The sequence below is a fragment of the Tenrec ecaudatus genome, chromosome 2, assembly GCF_050624435.1.
Source record: "Tenrec ecaudatus isolate mTenEca1 chromosome 2, mTenEca1.hap1, whole genome shotgun sequence".
NCBI lineage: Eukaryota > Metazoa > Chordata > Mammalia > Afrosoricida > Tenrecidae > Tenrec > Tenrec ecaudatus.
In genome coordinates this window covers 290707959-290727592 of record NC_134531.1, presented here as the reverse complement: position 1 = coordinate 290727592, position 19634 = coordinate 290707959, and the positions used below count along the sequence as shown (strand labels likewise).

Here is a 19634-nt window from a genome sequence, read left to right as displayed (position 1 = left end):
GTCTTCGTGTTGCTAGAAAACATTCAATTGACTTAAGGCAGGGGTTGAGACAAACATGCTGAAAAAGAATTAAAGTCCTAGCTTACATAGGAATGTGTGTGAATGAGGTGATTCTTCTCATAGGAAATATGGAAATATGGTAGAAGGAATTATTATCTATGTGTTGCTCCCTCCAGGTCATAGCTTCACAAGTTTTAGGGACTGAATATGAATTCCCCCAGGATAGGGTTAAAATATAGATTCACATTCAGTAGGTCTGTGGTCCATCTTTAATAAGCTCCCAGGTGATGTCAGTGCTGCTGATTGGAGGACCAATTTGAGTCGCAAGGTTCTGGGACAGAAAATCAAAAGTAATGCCGATGCCACTGAACTTGGAATTCTATTGCTTTGACCTTTAGAGAATGGTGGTAAATTAGGGAAGATCCCCAGGGGAAGGTGGGGAGAGCTGCCAAAGGAAATAAAGCATCGGGAGCTTCTTGGGAGCGATAGCCCATTCTCCTTCTAATCAACTTTATTTTCATCTACCCCTGTCTTAGTCCTTCAAATTGATGTGATACCCTTTTGACATATTTATTCTATCAGTGATCTCTTTGATATTTAAAGTGGCCTGGTATAATCCACCACAGTTATTGAAGGTGTAGCTGCAGTTTCACTTAATTTGTGTTTCAAACTTCCTAGAAATTAGCTTCTTCCATATATAGCCAAGAAAGATGCAACTTTATGTCCAGTGCTTCTGATGATAAAGTTTGCTTCCAGTCCTTTGAACAGAAGGCACGATAAGGAGGATATAAAATGGCGTCAGCTTACATTTCCATGGATACAGAATCCTTGGGTGACATTTATCATCATGGTCTGACAGTGCAAGTAAGAAATAAAAACCTTGCTTAAAGAATATATCAGAAACCTACAGTTTATTAGAAACTGCAGGTCCATTGATAGGGAATCAATTAACCAACACTTATTGAATACCTACTATCTACTTTCTACCACCTGTCAATTTGTCATACTGTGGTGCCTAGCATGTTGCTGTAACACTGGGTTGCTATAACGCACTGGTATTTCAAATACCCGCATGGCCACCATGGTGAATAGGTTTCAGTGGGTCATCGAAGATAGATTAAGTAGAAATATCTGATGATCTCTTTTTTTAAAAGTTAGCTTATGAAACTCTTGGGATCAAAATCAGGGTCCTGTCTGTTACATGGTTATAGGAGATGGGCCTCGTCGATCGAAAGGCACTGTTCAGTGGTGACAGCTATGGGTTCAAGATGCCAGTGGTCGGACTATATAAGGAGGTGGAGGTGGCAGCCGCAGTCAGAGGCGCGCGTGCCTGGCGGCCAGGCCACCTCCCGGGCCTCCGTCTGGGCACTCCCGGCTCCATGGGGTCCCCGGAGCGCGCGGTCTCTTCCTCGCTGGTCACCACGCTCACCAAGACCATGCACGACCTCACCGGGCTTGGCAGGGAGACCCCAGAGAACCAGGTAAGAGGCTTGTCCACCAGCCGAAGACGGCTGAAATGCCTGTCCCTGTCGCGGCGGGCTTCAGCGTCCTCTCTGTCATCTGAAGCTTCTGAAGCTTCTGATGCAGGTCTCTACTTGGACTCTCCCGGCCCCGTGGACCCCCAGAAGGCAGAACGGACGTTTGAACAGGCCATGCAGGCAACCAGCCGAGTCATTTCAAAAAGAGCCGTTCTCCATCCGGCGCATCCAGTCCAAGCCAGTGAGGCTTCTGGGCCACAGCCCTGTGCTCCGGAACATCAGCAACACCCGCGCCCAACAGGAGGACTACCAGCGGCTCTGGCAATGACAAGGAGAGCGATGGATGGATTTGTCTTCAAGATGCCATCCAAGCCTGCTCTTTCTGGCAACTCCCCCCAGGCTGGGGCCGAGTGGGCGAACCCCAGAGATGCCTTTGCACAGAGGCCAAACTCCGCCCCCAACCTGACTTGCCACAGCCCTGAGCAGAAGATGGAGGTAGGCGAGGAGCTGAGCCCCTGGCCTCCATGCGGCCCTCCCCTAAGCCCAGTGGAGGGGGCTGCTGAGGAGGAAGAAGACCATGGATTTGTGGACATCCTGGAGAGTGACCTAAAGGACCACGATGAGGTACCCCCAGACATGGAGAGCATCATTAGCGCCCCTCTGGTCAAGACCTTGGAGAAGGAACAAGAGCAGGACCTCATCATGTTTAGCAAGTGCCAGCGGCTCTTCCGCTCACCGCCCACGCCCTGCAGTGTCATCCGGCCCGTCCTCAAGAGGCTGGAGCGGCCACTGGACAGGGACCATCCAGTACAGAGCAAGCGAAGGAAGAGCGTGACCCCGCCCGCGGAGGAGCAGGAGCCCGAGGAACCTAAAGCCCGAGTCCTCCGCTCCAAGTCCCTGTGTCATGATGAGACTGAGAACATCCTGGACAGTGACCACCGTGAGCTGATTGGGGACGACTCCTAGGCCTTCCTCCTACAAACTGTGGACGGAAAGCACCAGGACCTCAAGTACATCTCACCAGAGACGATGGTGGCCCTGCTGATGGGCAAGTTCAGCAACATCGTGGAGCGGTTTGTGATTGTGGACTGCAGATACCCCTATGAGTATGAAGGCGGGCGCATCAAGACGTCTGTAAAACCTCCCCCTGCAACGCGATGCTGAGATCGTCCTGCTACAGAGCCCCATCACAGCCTGCAGCCTGGACAAGAGGATCATCCTCACCTTCCACTGTGAATTCTCAACGGAAGCGTGGGCCACGCATGTGCCGCTTCATCAGGGAACGCGACCGTGCTACTAACGACTACCGGAGTCTGCACTGCCCCGAGATGTACGTCCTCAAAGGCGGCTACAAGCTCTTCCCACAGCACCCGACCTTCTGTGAACCTCAGGACTACGGGCCCATGGACCATGAAGCCTTCAAGGAAGAGCTGAAGACCTTCAGCCTCAAGACTCGCAGCTGGGCTGGGGAGCGCAGCTGGCGGGAACTCTGTAACCATTTGCAGGACTGCTGAGAGCCCTGGGGGGGGGGGGGGCAGATCAAGGGGCTGGATGCCCCAGGTGCTATCAAGGGGAGGGTGTTATGTCTAGGTCTGTCCCGTTGACTCCATTTCCATGTCCTGGTGCCCTTTACCAGCCCCTGCTGAAGAGCCTGCCTGCTGGGAAGGCTTGGGTCAGACCAGCCTCATGGAAGCCTTCCTTTACCACAAGGAGCCTTCCTGTGCTGCTTACCCCTTAGTCTTCTGTGTCCAGAAAAGCCCCCTTCTTTCTAGGGGCTTTCTAACTGGGGCTGGGGCAAAGCTACTGCCTGGCCCTCCCAGAACTGGCCAGAGTTAAGCCCCTGCCTCTCCTCCTCAGGAACCAGACGTTGTTGTCTGTCCCTCTGTCCTGTCCGTCCACACACACCCCTACAGGCTAAACCTTCAGGTCTTCCTGTCTCCTGTTTATGTTATCTGCCTGATTGATTCCTCTGACTCTGTTTTCTTTGTTTGTCAGACTTGACTGAGGTGTGGGCTCTCCCTAGCCAGCTGGGGTTAGGGACACAAATATTAATGACCCACTTAGCACCACTTTCTGTTGAAAGGGATGTTAAGATCCTAGGGGAGGACACCCTGTCCCAGATTGAGCCAGCTAGAAGTCCAGCCCCCACTGACAGGCTGGTCAGAACTTGCTGCTGTTTTGTCAAGTGGTGTCTTGAGCTTGTGTGCACACGCCCACAAACAAGCAGGGTGGAAGCACTCAGTGGAACGTGACAGCGTGGCAGGAGAATGCTCGTGAACCAAAACAACCTGTACACTTGAGCGGTGGAAGTATTCCAGAGGAAATGTTACAAATACGAAGCCACCTCTGGATTCTGCGTTTCAAAATGTGGGAAGGGGCTGTGCTTGAAGGCTCTGACCTGGGTCATCAGTTGGGGCCTTAATTCAATAAAGCACAGACCAAGTTGGAAAAAAAAGATGCCAATGGTCATGAAGAGGGTGCAGCACTAGCAAAATTTCCTGTCGTGCATGAGGTAGGTCACCATGTGTTGGAGCAGATAAAATGACACTGAACAAGGACAGCAACAGTAGTAGCATGATGGACATTGCGGTAGACATTGTGAGAATATAGAAAAGCTAAGTGTTCTACATCTAGAAAGCTAACCTCAGAGGGGAAGTAGACATCATGTGAAATAGTGCTAACCGTGTGATAACTGAGGGAGGTCTTCACCATGTCAAGTTGGATCCACACCATGCAGCGCAAGCATCCACCATGACAGTCCAGTCCTGATTCATGATTTCAGACACGCACCCTTTACCCTTCAGAAGTCATCCCAGAATACTCTTCACTATTGACAGTATAATTTGCTGTGTTCCTCTTCTGCTGATTTATTTGGCTATTCGCTATCTCCCTAATCCTACTCTTACTCATTTGAGGAACTTTTTCATCATTCTGGCTCTACACACATTAATATTACTTAGTCCACCTTAGCTAATGCGCGTCTCAGGGGACACCTACAGAGTGTCCTCAAGACCCCACACTACACTGAACACAAGTGATATTTGATCTGTGCCTTTAGTAAAAGGTTAGAGTGAAAGCATGGGATGAACTATTTATGGCGGTGGTATTGTGGCTTCTAAGCAGGGATAATAGTAAGGGATAGAGGGGAAATATATGCAGAAATGTTGGATAGAGCCATGGAAAGGGGGAAATAAGTTTGTGAACCCATTCATAGAAGGCTGTGAAAACGACTTTCCACTGAGTAATGCTGACTCCCCTTTTTTTCTGATTTAACGCTACAGCGTACATTCCAGGTTACGGGCAAACAGTGAAGACCTTGGTAAGACGAATCTTGGGAAGGTCTCAGTGATTTCCAAACCTTCAAATTTCCCAAAGTACTTTACTAAGCACATTGGTCCTAGTGTATCATTAATTATGCTTGGTCAGACCAGAAGACATTGGCAAATTACCAGCTTAATCATCTTGATCAATATTTGACTAAAATATTATACTGTAGTCACAGAACGGAACGAGCTTGGAGATCTTTGTTTTTTTCTCTCAAAACACTACTGGGGACCACTGCCACTGTCAGGGAAAATGATTAGGAGTCTTGCAATAAGATTCGAATTTCGAGAGGAATAACCCCAAACTTCCGTGCTGTCGAATATGCTAAAGCAAAACAAACCCAGAATATGCGATTCATTTGAACACCAACGAAACACACACAGCAAAATCCAGTCAGCGACCCGTGGAGCGTAGCAACATGCACTGATGTTCTGTACCCGTCAAAATGATTGACGAGAGCTCCCAGATTGATCCCACGTAGTTCATCAGAAGGCACATCTGCTCTCTTTCCCGAAGATGTAACTGCTCTGGCTGGATCAGCTGTCTCAAGCTTTGTCCTTTCCCAATATAAATAGTGAGGCAAAGCCTTTCGACTTCACTTTAAAGCACAATGAAAATGCAACAGGTGCCGGCCTGTGCTGACCCCTGAGAGCCTGTCTGCTCTTCCTCCAAAGGGCCAGCCGCACAAGTGGACACCACAGGGTGACAGCTGCTCGCTTCTCACCACACATGCCAGCAGGGAGGAAAACTCAGAAGCGACAGCCGAGAATACATGGCACCAGTCACTCATAGGACTGCTGAGAGTCTTATGTTCTGCATAAAGGCAATTACCACAAATGTGAAAGCCTGGGGACGTCACAGGCTGCTGTCAAGAATAAACTAAACGTAAACCCCAATTACGTAGAATATAAAGGTAAGGTCTTTGGAACTGGGTAGTAAATACAAATGCAAATCAAAGATGCTTGGAAACACCCCACCCCCACCCCAATGGGAGGAAAACCTGAAGTTGGTGATACTGTGTGGCTTCTATTTTGACTCAAATTAACGTCTCCAGATTTGGCAGATAAACAAATAACATGATGCCCAGTTTAATTTGAATTTTGTGTGAACAACAGAAATCAATTTTTCATTAGAAATATGTCTCATGAACTAATTGCGACAAACTTATTCTACAAACCCGATTCATTGTTTACCTGAAATTCAAGTGGAATTGGGTGTCTTCTATTTTATCTGATATTTTGTCTCCAAACCCAATGATCTGTTTGGGTGTCTGAGTCTTACTTATTTTGCTCCTGAGACCAAAAGTGACACTTCTATGGGAAGTAAAACTTAATTCCAAAGTTGTGAGATCCACGGGAGACCTCAGTCATAGGATCGCAATTCCCGACAAGGGTTTGATTCTCTGTCTAACACTGCTCCCTTCCCCAGGCTCTCTCCACTTTCAAGACATTTTAAAGAATCTCTCATTTGCATTAGAAGGCTTTATAATTAACTGATTTTTTCAGACAAGTGGTGACAAGCATATTAAATGAAATGACATTTAATTTGACTAATATTTGTCCCATGTTAAGTCAGGCATGATCTCAAAGGACAGGGCCTGCTAAAGTGGCCAGCATTCTCAACTAAACACTCTGCCTGGTTTGCCTCAGCTAGACCAGAGAATTATACTCACGAGAAAGAAAATGGAACAAGGTGGTTTCCCATTCTGAGCAGTTAAATAAAGTTGACCGTCAACAGTTAAAGCGAGTATTCCACACTCACTAACTCTGTATCGCACACGAGTTCAGATGTTGCCGAGGCAGGCATGTGGATTTATGGAGGATTGGCTTCATTGTTTGGGAAGGATGGCTGTTCAAGGGTAAGTAAATGAGGTTTGGTACTAGGTTTCCCCGAAATACAAAAAGGAACCAAATAAAAAAACTACCATCAAGTCGATTCTGATTCCTTTTTGGCGGGACAGTCCGGTTTTTAACAATTTTTCCCATGTCCCGCGGCATTAAAAAAAAATCCCTGTTTTTGGAAAGAATGCACGACAAGCCTAGGGTATAAGATTTTCGGCTGCCATGTGGCTATTTTGCCAGGATATGAGTTTTATCAATGGTGTCCCACTTTCCCAATGATAAAATCTGGTCACCTTATTGTGACCCAATAGGACAGAGTGGGCCAACTCTTTGGGTCCCTGACTCTAAAGCTTTACTAAAGCGCACAGTCTCATCGTTCTCCTGGTCCCCAGCAGCACCTCTTTTTTTTTTTTTTTCAGCAGCCGTGTCTCTGGTCCTCAGCCTCTCAGCTACCTGGTACCTTGACCTTTGTCTTGTTTTGTGGGCCTGGAAGCTCTTTGCTTTGCCTCATGGTCTCAACAGTGATCCTCTGCTCTGCCTGCCTCCTGGTTTCAGTGTGTTGCCTCTGTTGGATAGTGTGCTCTCGGCATGGTGCAGCCTCTGGTGCATCCCCCACTTGAGGCAGGGATCTTGCATGTGCTTCACTGGTGCCCCCTCTTTCTTAATGACCCTGGTATTTCCTTCCTTCCTCCATCTGATATGGCTTATCAATACTCACAGGAATCATACAGCTGACCAATTCCTGTGTTCCAGTTCTCTAAACCTTACATGCACCCTCTACACCACATTTGCCGTAAGTCCTCATCATCTTATTACATTTAGAGGGTGGGAGTTACAAAGACAGCACATGCAAGTGCCATGCCAAGCAGTCAGCTTCCTTTCACCATAGTAGTACATTTATCTGAGTCTCTTAAGGGCATCTTCAAGAAAAAAAATCTAATCAAACCAGTGGCCCTCAAAGGGATCTGCAGGGCCAGTTGAATGAAGGCAAAACAGCCAGCTCATAAATTATGGTGACTAGTTTGGAAGGATTCCCCAGAGGTGATATTAAAAAAAATAGTTTTATTGGCATATAATTTACATATCATGAAATTCAATAGTTCGGCATATAGCAAAGAGCTGCGCAATCATCACCACAACCCATCTCAGAATATTTTCTTCTTTCTTGTAGTCAGGGTTGTTAGTTCCCCATCTCTCCCTAACCTCCCGCCATGTCCCCAATAAACCATTCATCCACTTACTGTCTCTATCGACACACCTCTTCTGGATTTCACGTTCAGAAAGTCATACAAAACAAATACAAGAAATAAACAAAACAACTCCCCCAAAAAACCGCAACAATGACAAAATAAAACAAAGAAAGCCCTCGATCAAAAGGAAAGCAGAAAGTATATAATCGTACAACAAATTTAAAGGGGATGAATATGGAGGTCAAAAGATACAGTGTTACATTTCAATCCAGCTATGTCTGCCACAGTGGACTTTACACTGCTGTCTAATAACAAGGCAAGCCACACCCCGAGACTACAGTCAGAGGGGATTCAAATGAGGCTTAACCCTTGTGAGGATGACACAAATGGATTGGGGCATCCACTGTCAACAACAGCCTGCTTTAAACCAAGTGTTCAGAATGTGACCTCTGATACCATTCTCTCCTCCATATCTGGACTATATTACCTACAACCCTTGGCTCACACAGGCTGATGTGTTTCTTCCATGTGGACCGAGATGCCGCCTCTCCTAGATGACTGTTTGTTGAAAGACAACGTTTTAAGACCCCAGACGCTCTTCTTTCTGATAGCCAGGGACCATCTGGTTTCTTCATGGCACTTTATGATAGAACCAACATCTTCACTGATGTCTTCTTGAGAGCAAATATGCCATAGCAACTAATTATTTTTAGATTAGAGCTATGATTAAGTGTGAATCCAAAACCCAATCAATATATCTATGGTTTATAGATGTCTCTGCTTCACGGTAGGCACTTCCTTTACATTTTATGATGGAAAACATTAAAAATCATCCCTACAGGGCATAAGGTAATTCTATTGATAATATTAATTTAGACAATGGTATAGAAGTTTAAACATTGTTGAGGAAAGGGAATTATACATGTAGAGGTCAGCTTTTATCCCAAAGGATGTGGGATTATTACAAGCACTATTCAGACATTTTAGGAAAATTGAAAACTGTATTAGTTAAAAAGACAAACAGTGAATGTGTGCTGAGGTCATTTTTTTCCCATCACAACTATGCACCTGGTAATTTTTCAGGGTTAACAAGAACTGTCCTAGTAGAATTTCATTAGGAAACATTATACCATCGAACATGTAGCCCTTCAGATTTCTTTTTATTCTAAAAAATGTTTAAAATAAAATGATAAGTATCACAATTTTAGGTCTTTGAAGATGTCCAAACTTTGTTTAATGTGGTATGAAATGAGTATTGGAGAATTTTTCAGGGAAGGGTTAGACAGATGAACACAATGACTCTGGAAGTATTTAAACCTAGATGGAGAATTCTGTAAATTTTAGAATGTGCCTTAGTAATCTATTGCTGCAATAACAGAAATATCAAAAGTGGATGGTTTTAACAAGCATACATTTATTTTCTCACAGTTTTGATGGTAGTAGTCCATTTCATGGTGTTTTCTCTAAGAGAAAATATTTTTCTCCTTTCAATAATATGGCCCAGATATTCCATGTGCACTTACATGTATCTTGTCAGTATTCTTCACCTGAGTTTAGGAACCTCGCAGCAGAAGAATCTTAGATTCAAAGGCTCTGCTCTGCTTCTGTTTCCTCTTTGGGGGTGGTAGAGAGGTCTTTCTGGTCTCTGCTTATTTGTTTAATCTCTTTTATATCTCAAAAGAGATAGACTCAAGCTACAACCAATTCTATAGATCACATCCTGCCTCATTAATATCATACAGGTGAAGATTTACAACATTTAGGATAATTACATCGGGTCACTAAATGGAGGTCAATTATCTAATACAGAGAATCATGACCAGCCACATAGACACATATTTTGGGAGGACACAGTTGAATCCATCACAGAAAGTTACAATAAAATTGTCCTTATGGAGCAGTGAAATCGCAAAAAGACATTAGAGGTCCTTGAAGTGCTTGAAATTTTATATAAACATGGGAATCAATAATGTGAGTTTTTCTGGGGAAGCGGGTTTGTAGTTTTTATTACATGAAAAAAGAAGAATCATGTTCAGCACCTTAATATGACACCTCCAACAACTAGAACAGAGTCAACAGCACAGACCTTCCAGCAAAAGAAATCATAAAAATTAGAGCAGAAGTAATGAACTGGAAAACAGAACAACAACGGGAAAAATTAATGAAGCGAAACATTGCGTCTTTGAAAGGATCAACAAAATTGACAAGCTGCTAGCAAACTTAACAAAGGCAAAGAAAGAGCAGATTTAGGGATGAAACAGGGCAAGTCACAACAGAACCTAATGAAATAAAAAGATGAATACTGCATTATTGCAAAAGATTATTTTCCAACAAATTCAGTGATCTGGATGTCATGGACAAATACCTGGAAAAGCACTCTCTCAATCCAAAGGAATGCATATGGATATTAGGAATTTGAACAGACCCATAGCAAAAGAAAAAATAGATAAGGTCATTAAGAAACTCCCAACTCTGGTTCAGAAGGCTTCACAGGAGAATTCTACCAAGTATTCAAAGGAAAGCTGACACCAATCCTACACAAACTCTCCAGAACATAGAAGGGAACTCCCAAATATATTTTACAAACCCAGCATAACCCTGATAACAAAACCAGGCAAAGACTCCACAAGGATAGAGAACTACAGACTGATATCCCTCAGGAACATAGATGCAAAACTTCTCGGCAAAATCTTGGCCAATAAAGTCCAACCACATATCAAAAAAGTAATACATCATGGCCAAGTAGGATTCATACCAGGGATGCGGGGAGGGTTCAACATTTGAAAAACAATCCATGTAATCCACCACATCAACAGCAGAAACAACTCAGCACAATCCATCCATTCATCCATCCATTGTGTCAAGCACATTTGTACACCTGTTGCCATCATCATTTTCAAAACATTTTCTTTCTACTGGAGCCCTTGGTATAAACTTCTCATTTTCCCCTTCTTCCCTCCCTCACCCTCCCTTCCTCATGTACCCTTGATAATTTATATATATTTTTTTCATGTCTTACACTGACATATCTCCCTTCTCCCACTTTTCTGTTGTCCATCCCCCTGGGAGGGGGTTATATGCAGATCACTGAGATCGGTTCCCCCTATCTTTCCCTACCTTCCTCTTACCCTCCTGGTATGGCTACTCTCAATATTTATCCTGAAGGGTTTATCTGTCCTGGATTCCCTGTGTTTCCACCTCTTATCTGTACCCATGTACATGTTCTGGTCTAGCCAAATTGGGGTCATGATAGTGTAGGGGGGAGAATGCATGAAAGAACTAGTGGAAAGTTGTATGTTTCATCATTGCTATACTGCACCCTGACTGGCTTGTCTCCTCCCCATGACCCTTCTGTAAGGGAATGTCCAGTTGCCTACAGATGGGCTTTGGGTCCCAATTCCACATGCCCTCTCATTCACAGCGATTTGATTTTTTGTTCTGGGTCTTTTGTGCCTGATACCCGATCCTACTGACACCTCATGATCACTCAGGCTGGTGTGCTTCTTCCATGTGGGCTTTGTTGCTTCTGAGCTAGATGGCTGCTTGTTTACCTTCAAGTCTTTAAACCCCCAGACGCTATATCTTTTGATAGCCAGGAACCATCAGCTTTGTTCACCACATTTTCTTTTGCACCCGCTTTGTCTTCAGCAATCACCAACACACATTACGAATAAAAGTTCTCAAGAAGATAGAAGGGAAAATCCTCAACACAATTAAGGCCATATATGAAAAGCCAATAGACAATATTATACTCAATAGAGAAAAGCTGGAATCATCTCTACAGAATAAGGGAGCCCAACAAAGGTGTCTCTTATCCCTACTTTTAGTCAACATTGTGCTGAAAGTCCTAACCAGTACCATAAGACAACGGCAAGAAATCAAGGGAGTACAATTAGGCAAAGAAGAAGTGAAATTTTAGCTATTTGCAGATGATATGACCTTATCTATTGAGACTCCTAAGGATTTCACAATAAGATTGCTGGAAACAACAGAGGAGTTTAGTAGAGTAGCAGGATACACTATTAACAAGCGGAAATCAAATGGAGTTCTATGTACCAGGGATGACAATATTGAAAAAGACATCAAGAAAACAATACATTACAGGACACAAAATCTGAAATATCTAGGAATAAACTAATCCCCCCCCCAAAAAAAAGACCTTTACAAAGAAAACTACACGACATCACTACAAGAAACCAAAAAGGATCTACAAAAACAGAAGAATATCTCATGTTCATGGATTGGAAGATTCAATATTGTGAAAATGTCAATACTACGTAAAGTAAAAGACACATTCCATTCCAGCATCATTCTTTAAAGAAATGGAAAACACCAATTACCGATTGCATCTGGAGAGGGAAGAAGCCCAGGATAGGCAAAGAACTCCTCAAAAAGAAGAACAAAGTAGGTAGTCTTGCTCTACCTAACCTCAAAGCCTACTATACAGCCACAATTGTCAAAACAGCATGGTACTGGGATAATGATATATACATGGACCAATGGATCAGGACACAAAACCCAGGTATAAAAATATACACAGACAGACAACTGACTTTTGACAAAGGCCCAATAAGCATTAAATGGGAAGCAGTGTCCCTGTTCAATAAGTGGTGCTGGAAAAACTGAGTATCCACCTGGAGAAGGATGAAGTAAGATCCATATCTCATCCCATGCACAAAAACAAACTCAAAGTTCATCAAAGACCAAAATGAAAAATTCAAAGCTATCACGATCATCACTGAGGAAATTGGGACAAATCTAAGTGCCCTAATGCAGGGAATACACCGGGTTTCAGAGATACCAAAGGAAACACATTCTGTGGAAGATAAAACAGATGAGTGGGACCTATTAAAAATAAAACACTTGTCTACATCTCATTACTTCATTACAAGAGTAAAAAGAGAGCCCACTGATTGGGAAAATATATTTAGTAATGGCATAATGGAAAAAGGCCTAATTACTTAAATCAACAGTATGTTACAAGTCTACAAGAAAAACTAATAACCCTCTGAGACCTGAATAAAAGACCTGAATAGATGATTCACAAAGGATGACACTAAGATGCGTAATAAACACATGAGGAAATTCTCCCATTCATTAGCCATCTGGGGAATGCAAGTCAAAACAGCCATTAGAGATACATGGACCACGCATAACTGTAGCCCAATTAAAAAAAAACTGAGAACAACAGATGTTGGAGAGGGTGTGGTGAGATTGGAATTCTTGTCCACCAATAGTAGGCTTGTAAATATGTACAGCTACTGTGGAAGGCAATATGGCAATTTCTAAATCAGATTGCAATTGAACTACCATATGACCCAGCAATAATATTACTGGGCATAAACCTAAAAAAATAAGAATCAAGTCACAAACAGATGTATGTTTCCTATGTTCATTGAAGCCCAGTTCACAGTAGCAAGAAGTTGGAAACAGCTTAAATTCCCATCAGTAGTAGAGTGGAAATAAACACGACTGAATATTATACATCCCTAAAAAACAGCTTTGAAACTGAAACACCTCAAAATGTGGATGGATTTGTATGACATTATACTGAGTGTAGTTAGTCAATAAAAAAGGACAAGTACTGTATAAGTCCACTGTGGTAGGAACAAGCAACAGAACAGGTATAAGCTCAGGCTTGTAGGGTATCCAGTCCTCTGGCTGGGGATGGCGTTGGGGGCAGACAGTCTAGTACAGAGCCTGACAAGTGTCAATGAAGCATACACCATCCACCATAGGTAAGAATTTTGCAGGTCACACTGCTGGACAGCGCCTCACGTCAGCTGGGATCAAATGCCCAGAGGAGGGGAAGGAGATATTGTCTACTGAGTGACTACTATGTAAATCTTTGAAGAGGTCCCCAAGACAGGTAGGCAGTCTTATGAGAGGGATGAGAGATACTGATGGGAAAAAAAACAAGTCAGGAGAAGGGAAAGGGAGCAAACATGTCTGTTGATAGGAAAAGAGGGAGGACAGACTTCCAGTTGTGGGAAAGAAGGACTGAAAATGACTTTGAGGACCCCAGAAGGCAGAGAGTGTCTTACGCTTCTGGTTGAATCCTAGGGACACAGGCCGGGTCCTGGGTAATGCTGGGACATTGAATCCTGGATCTTTGAGGTGCACAGCATACAACAGAGGTGGCATCAGTGAGGTCCAATGCAAAAAGCCCACTGGGTGATCTAGTATCCACTTCAAACACATATGTAACCTCAGGGCTTAACTCATAAAGTACATAGTGTCTAAGGAACACAAGACAGCTCTCCCAAGATTGCTGAACTCTCTGGGTAGGCGGACAAACATGGTCTTGTGACATCATTGCCCTATATGCTGTATTAAATATACATTATTCTGGCAAACCTGTGACTGACATTCTCAGTGATTATTATTGTAAATTTTTCTGACAGCCCCCATTGTTTGTGTAAGTAGCATTCATCCGTGAAAGGACCATTTCTGTACAAGTGAATAACTGAGGTACTGTTATGTGGAGTTAGCCTACATTGGCCCAATTTCCCTCTCTCAACAGGGCTTTACAAATTAGTTCCAAGGAGCTAATCAGTGACAATATGAATGATCGTTATGCCCAGAGGGATGATCGATACGACTTTCTACCATAAATTAACCAGAATGTTTTTTGAAACTGAGTCAAAGGCAGATTAAAAAACAACATCAGACCAGGAGAAAAACATAGATTCGAGAATGGATTTGGGGCTCGAACTAAATTCTAGCTCCAATTTAAGAACAACTAGTTCTTACATCATGACCCTGCTCAATACTCACCCTCAGGAAGGGAACGGAGAAGTAAAGTGTGGTGGAGAAATTAGATGGTGCCCAGCTATCAGATAAAATAGCATCTGGGGTCTTAAAGGCTTGTCTCCATACAAGCAGCCAACTAAGTGAGATGTCAACTAAGTCTACATGGAAGAAGCACACCGTCATCAGTTACCAAAGGAATTGTAAATCATATAATCCAAAGTGGAAGGAGGGATTAGTATAAGAACCTAAACTGTGAGAATTGTTTGCAGACAGCTATGGATGGCAGTTGGAGCCCAAGATTCATTCTAGGATCTCCACAGAAATAAGCCTCCAGCTGTCTCCATGTACCCATAAGGGGTGGGAGGAAAGTGATTATTAAACGAATTGCATTGGGAAGTGAGTAGAGGAGGGAAAAGGGATAAATCTCACTTGAACAGTGAAAACTTGCTCAGTTGATCCGCCCTCTGATGCACGTGTATTTTTATTTTGTTTGTTCATATTTGGGTTTATCTCAGAGGTGTTATGTCATTTGGGGGTCACCCTCTTGAAGTTGTGTCATATGTTTCTCTTATTTTCAGTTTATGAAACCTAATATTGGTGAACCTATGAGATCAGCCAGTAGAATAAGGGGTTCGGGGATATTGGTGGGATACAGCGGTGGTGGTAGGGGTGGGATACAGCGGTGGTGGTCATGGTGGGGTGTTAAAAGGGAGCTGATGCCAAGGAGTCTAGGAAGGAGAAGAAGGTTTGGAAACTGGTTGTGGTAGCAATTTCACAACACAGCTGGACATGATTGAACTACTCCCAATTAATGATAATTTTCTAAAAATTTGAAACCACTTTAAAACTGGTCCAAAGGTGGGGGAGCCTGAGGAATGATGGAATTAAATATCAGTGGATTTTTCTTACGAATGCTATGAAACCCCCTCTGATGATGGAAGAAGTCCGTGGGCAATGTGTCCATACGGCAAAACCACTGACTTTAGAACTTGACATTGAAGACATAAGACAAAAAGAGGAATGAGTAGATCAGGGCTTAATGGGATTTGGAGAGGAATTAACTACACTGAAGTGGAAAAAAATAATGAGGAAGAGGAAGGAAAGAAGTTGTGTTAAATTTTTTACAGTTCTATTATTAACTGGAGTGCTTTGAAAACTAAATTAGAAACATGAACTCAAACACTGACAACTTAGTTAATGCAAATGACAGATTTGGGTAGCAGTGAGATGTTATTGTGAGATATATGATGGGAGGAGAAAAGAAAACGACCATACAGAAGTAGATATGCCCTCCACCTCCCCAAAGACAATCCAAATGATAGAGAACCTTCTACAAGTGACAAGATGCCAACATCCTCCAATTCTGTTCTTGTCACTGGCTTAAAGTTTGATGATTTGCATATCTTTTGTACGTGTCTATTACAATATGTGAAATTTCATATGTAACATTTTGAAGTTCTAAATGCAGATTTATAAAGACAGTGATAATAAAGGCGATGAGAGTGAAAGCTAAAATAAATCAACAAGTCAAAAGCAACTTAAAATATAGTGGTTTGAATCGGTCTGGAATAAAGCCTGTTGTAAACCAAAGACTACAGGTCTTGAAGAGACTCTGAGAGCTTTCCTATGGCCTTAAAACTAATCTTTCACTCCCCAACTAGAATCTTCCTGGTTTCATAAATCTTCAGGCAGACGTTGTCATCACGATATCGACATTTTCTGCCTTTATATTTGTATGTATAAACATTAACTTATGAAACCAAAGCTTAATAAAACTCAAAGAAACCCCTCAAATACATTCGAATTGACCTTTTATTCTATTTTTAATCGCTTTTCATTTTCTTGGTATTCTATTTCTGAGAGGACAATATTTATTGAGTGACAACTTTAGCATTACCATAATACTATGAGGTGTAGGTTTTTAATTCCCATTCTCTATAAGAGAATATTGAGACTCAGCAAAGCCAAATTAATTACCTAATTTAGGCAGGGAAGCTAGAAACTTTCTGAATATTGGTTTTAAAGAAGATCCAAGCAGAAAAGTACACAATGAAGTGAAAGAACATAGACTGAATAGAGGACTGCAGGTGAATTGTGTTACCAGCATTGTTCCCATAAAACACTTACTAGACATTTCCTGCTTTAAGATTTTAAAAAATTAAAATATGGCACTATATGCAGATATTATCATTTAATCTATTATAATGTTAAAGATAGTTCAGTAATAGACCATGTTAGCAAGGTATTCCGTGGCCTTTGGGTATCTGACTTCAAGATAATCACTCTATGGCTCTAGGTGATCAAAGACGTAGTGATATTATTCTGCCTGAATGACATAGATCACATTAAGGCAAAATTAATCGGCAAAGAGAAAGCTAAGCATTTGCCCAATCGACATCCTCAGATCTGATCTGTGCCCCTAATTTCCATGTGTTTCTCTTCATTTTCCAGTCTCAGCTGCTGTTTAATTAGGCCCATATTCTGAGAGAAAGCATATCCTCTATGCGAATGCTTACAGATTGAGTAATTTAAGAGCCATGGTGTCACTTCCCTCTCCTTTGGTGACTTATGATATAGGTATAAAGTGGGGAAGGACCACCCAATCCACACTGGACTTTCCTAGAATGAGAAAAGACTCATTTAAAGTCAGTGAGATTGCAAGATTTGAAATATTGCCCTGTGTGCAGTTAATGACCAGTTGAATGAACACCCTCAGGAAACTTGTGCCAGAGGCAGAGTCTACCCCAGCCACACTAATTATAATGTGCATTTTAATAAGACACATGGCTGATGGGTATGGGCGCCTTGGTTGGGTAGGAGTTGCTAGTGGGGCTTCAATCTGCCAGGTCAGCAGTTCAACCCACCAACCACCTCTGAGGGAGAAAGATGGAGCTTTCTACTCTCATAAAGAGTCAGTCGTGGAAACTCATAGAGGCAGTTCTACCTGTCCTGTAGGTTTGCTAGAGTCACCTTCGGCTCGACAGCATTAAGTTTTTAATGAGCATTATAAATAATACCTAAATTTTTGTTAACTTCCAATACCAATGATATATAGGTTTGGACATGCTACATCTTATATCTTAGATTTTTTAAAAATTTCTCCAGCCTACTAGTTAAAAATATCTAAAGATGGAGTCCAAAGGCCCCCCAAAATCAAACTCATTGTCATAGTGATCTCACAGGGCAGAATGAAATAGCCCCATTTGGGTTTCCAAAGTTGTAAATCTTTATGGGAGCAAATAGCCTCAACTTCCTCCCCCAGAGCAGCAGGTGAGTTTGAACTGCTGACCTACACATAACCCACTATGCCACTTTCCAGTGATTCTCACAATCAGCTAAATTTATAATCTCACCACCAGCTAAAAAGATGCTGTTTTAGAATTCTGATGACTTGTACAAATCCTCACCATTTAGAGAGGGGAAAAAAATCTGTGTGCAGTACCTAATTGTTCCATGTAGCATTGGTGGAATTAATACAGTTTTTTGTCACTTGTTGGGCTTTCTTGGACTGCCAAGCAGCTCATCTCTTTTCTTAGCATCATTAATTTCGGGAGGAACAGAGCAACTGAGCAAGGGAGGGGTGCGGAATATTCTGTCTTGGGTTGCACTGTCTTCTCTGCCTCACTGGCTTGCTTCAGCCCTTTCCGGGCTGATCTCTTTTGCACGACGAACATGATCTTCATTGAGCTGCATCCTTATCAGAACGAGGCAGCTCCAGTTTTCTTTGTGGACAGACATCAGAATACTGACTCCTTCCTTCTTTCTTTCTGCCTCGTTTCCTCTCTGGTCAAAAGTGCAATGAAAAAGAAGCATTGTAACCCAGAAAGCTCACTGGCGAAGTGAGGGAGAACACTTAAGTTTCTCACGGGGTGGTTATTTTGCGTGGAATTTTTAAAATCCTCTCTGTCCTCTTTGACCTAAATCAACTTTCGGTCCCTGTCCGGCCCCCTTTGGCTCTCAGCCCTTGGTGTCTGAATGCTCTTTGAAAAGACTGCAACACAACAGGAAAAGCCTGGGACAGTTTGGTATTGTTGGTTTTGGGGTGTTTTTTTTTTTTTGCATAACAGCACCCATTTTAACCAAGTAAAATGATGGTTTTAATGACATGGTAAGTCAAAAGCCATCATTCAAGGGGGCGGATGCCGCTGAAGGAGCATCCGCCTGATCTCATGAAAGCTCCTACACTTGTGAAGGGCAGAATACATCCAACAAAACCTTAAGCCCCACAAGTGGATGAAGACCAGTTATTCCCAGGACGTGGGGAGAGGAAGCACTGTGGTGTTGCGGAGGAAGAAACAGGCATGTTCAGGGGGTTTGGGGGTTTGGGATGGAGAGAAGGGAAAAGGAAAAATATGATTAGGAAGGGGTGGGGAGTGGGGTGTGGGGCGGGGGTGGGAGGAATCAATCCAAGGAATATATTCCCGGAGGAAACAAAAGACAAGAATGAGGGAGAATGCTGAGTGTAAAAATAAATAAATAAATTGAAAGACGACTTTCTATAGATTAAGTAGCACATACTGTGAAACACCGATGTGTTTTCAGTCCTCATGGAATGTAGGCACACACGCACACACCAGGGGCCTGTAAAATGTTCTTGGAAATTTTCCATGGTCGTTTCCTTAAAAATGCTTTATTGCGTATTGGGTAAAGGATTGCAAATCATCAGTTGTACATTCAGCAATTCATACATCATTTGCTTCTTTCCATCATTGCAGTATCATGCACCCCTCCAGGTTTCCAGGTCAACCCCTGCTTTCTCCTAACTCCTCTGAACTTTGACAAATCCTGCCCTCTTGGCCTCCAATGGTCAATTATTTTATGGTGTGAATATTTAACTAATGTTATTGGTCCCTTTATAGACCTGTTTGTTGTTCATCTGAAAATTCATCCACTAGATGAGTTCAGTTTGAGACCTGCAGGGAGACTGAAAACCATGGTCCTGGAGGCTCCACCAGTCTCTATCCAGTCAACCTGGTATCTTTCATGATTTTAAATTCTTTTCCATATTTTTCTCTCGCTGTGTCCTGGACCATCTAATGTTAATCCTT

The 19634-nt window shown here is 42.8% G+C and overlaps 1 pseudogene; it reads left to right on the top strand.

Moving 5' to 3' along the window:
* Window positions 1-1364: 1364 nt before the first annotated feature.
* On the top strand, window positions 1365-2992 carry LOC142440651 (M-phase inducer phosphatase 2 pseudogene; annotated as a pseudogene).
* The last annotated feature ends 16642 nt before the right edge of the window (window positions 2993-19634 follow it).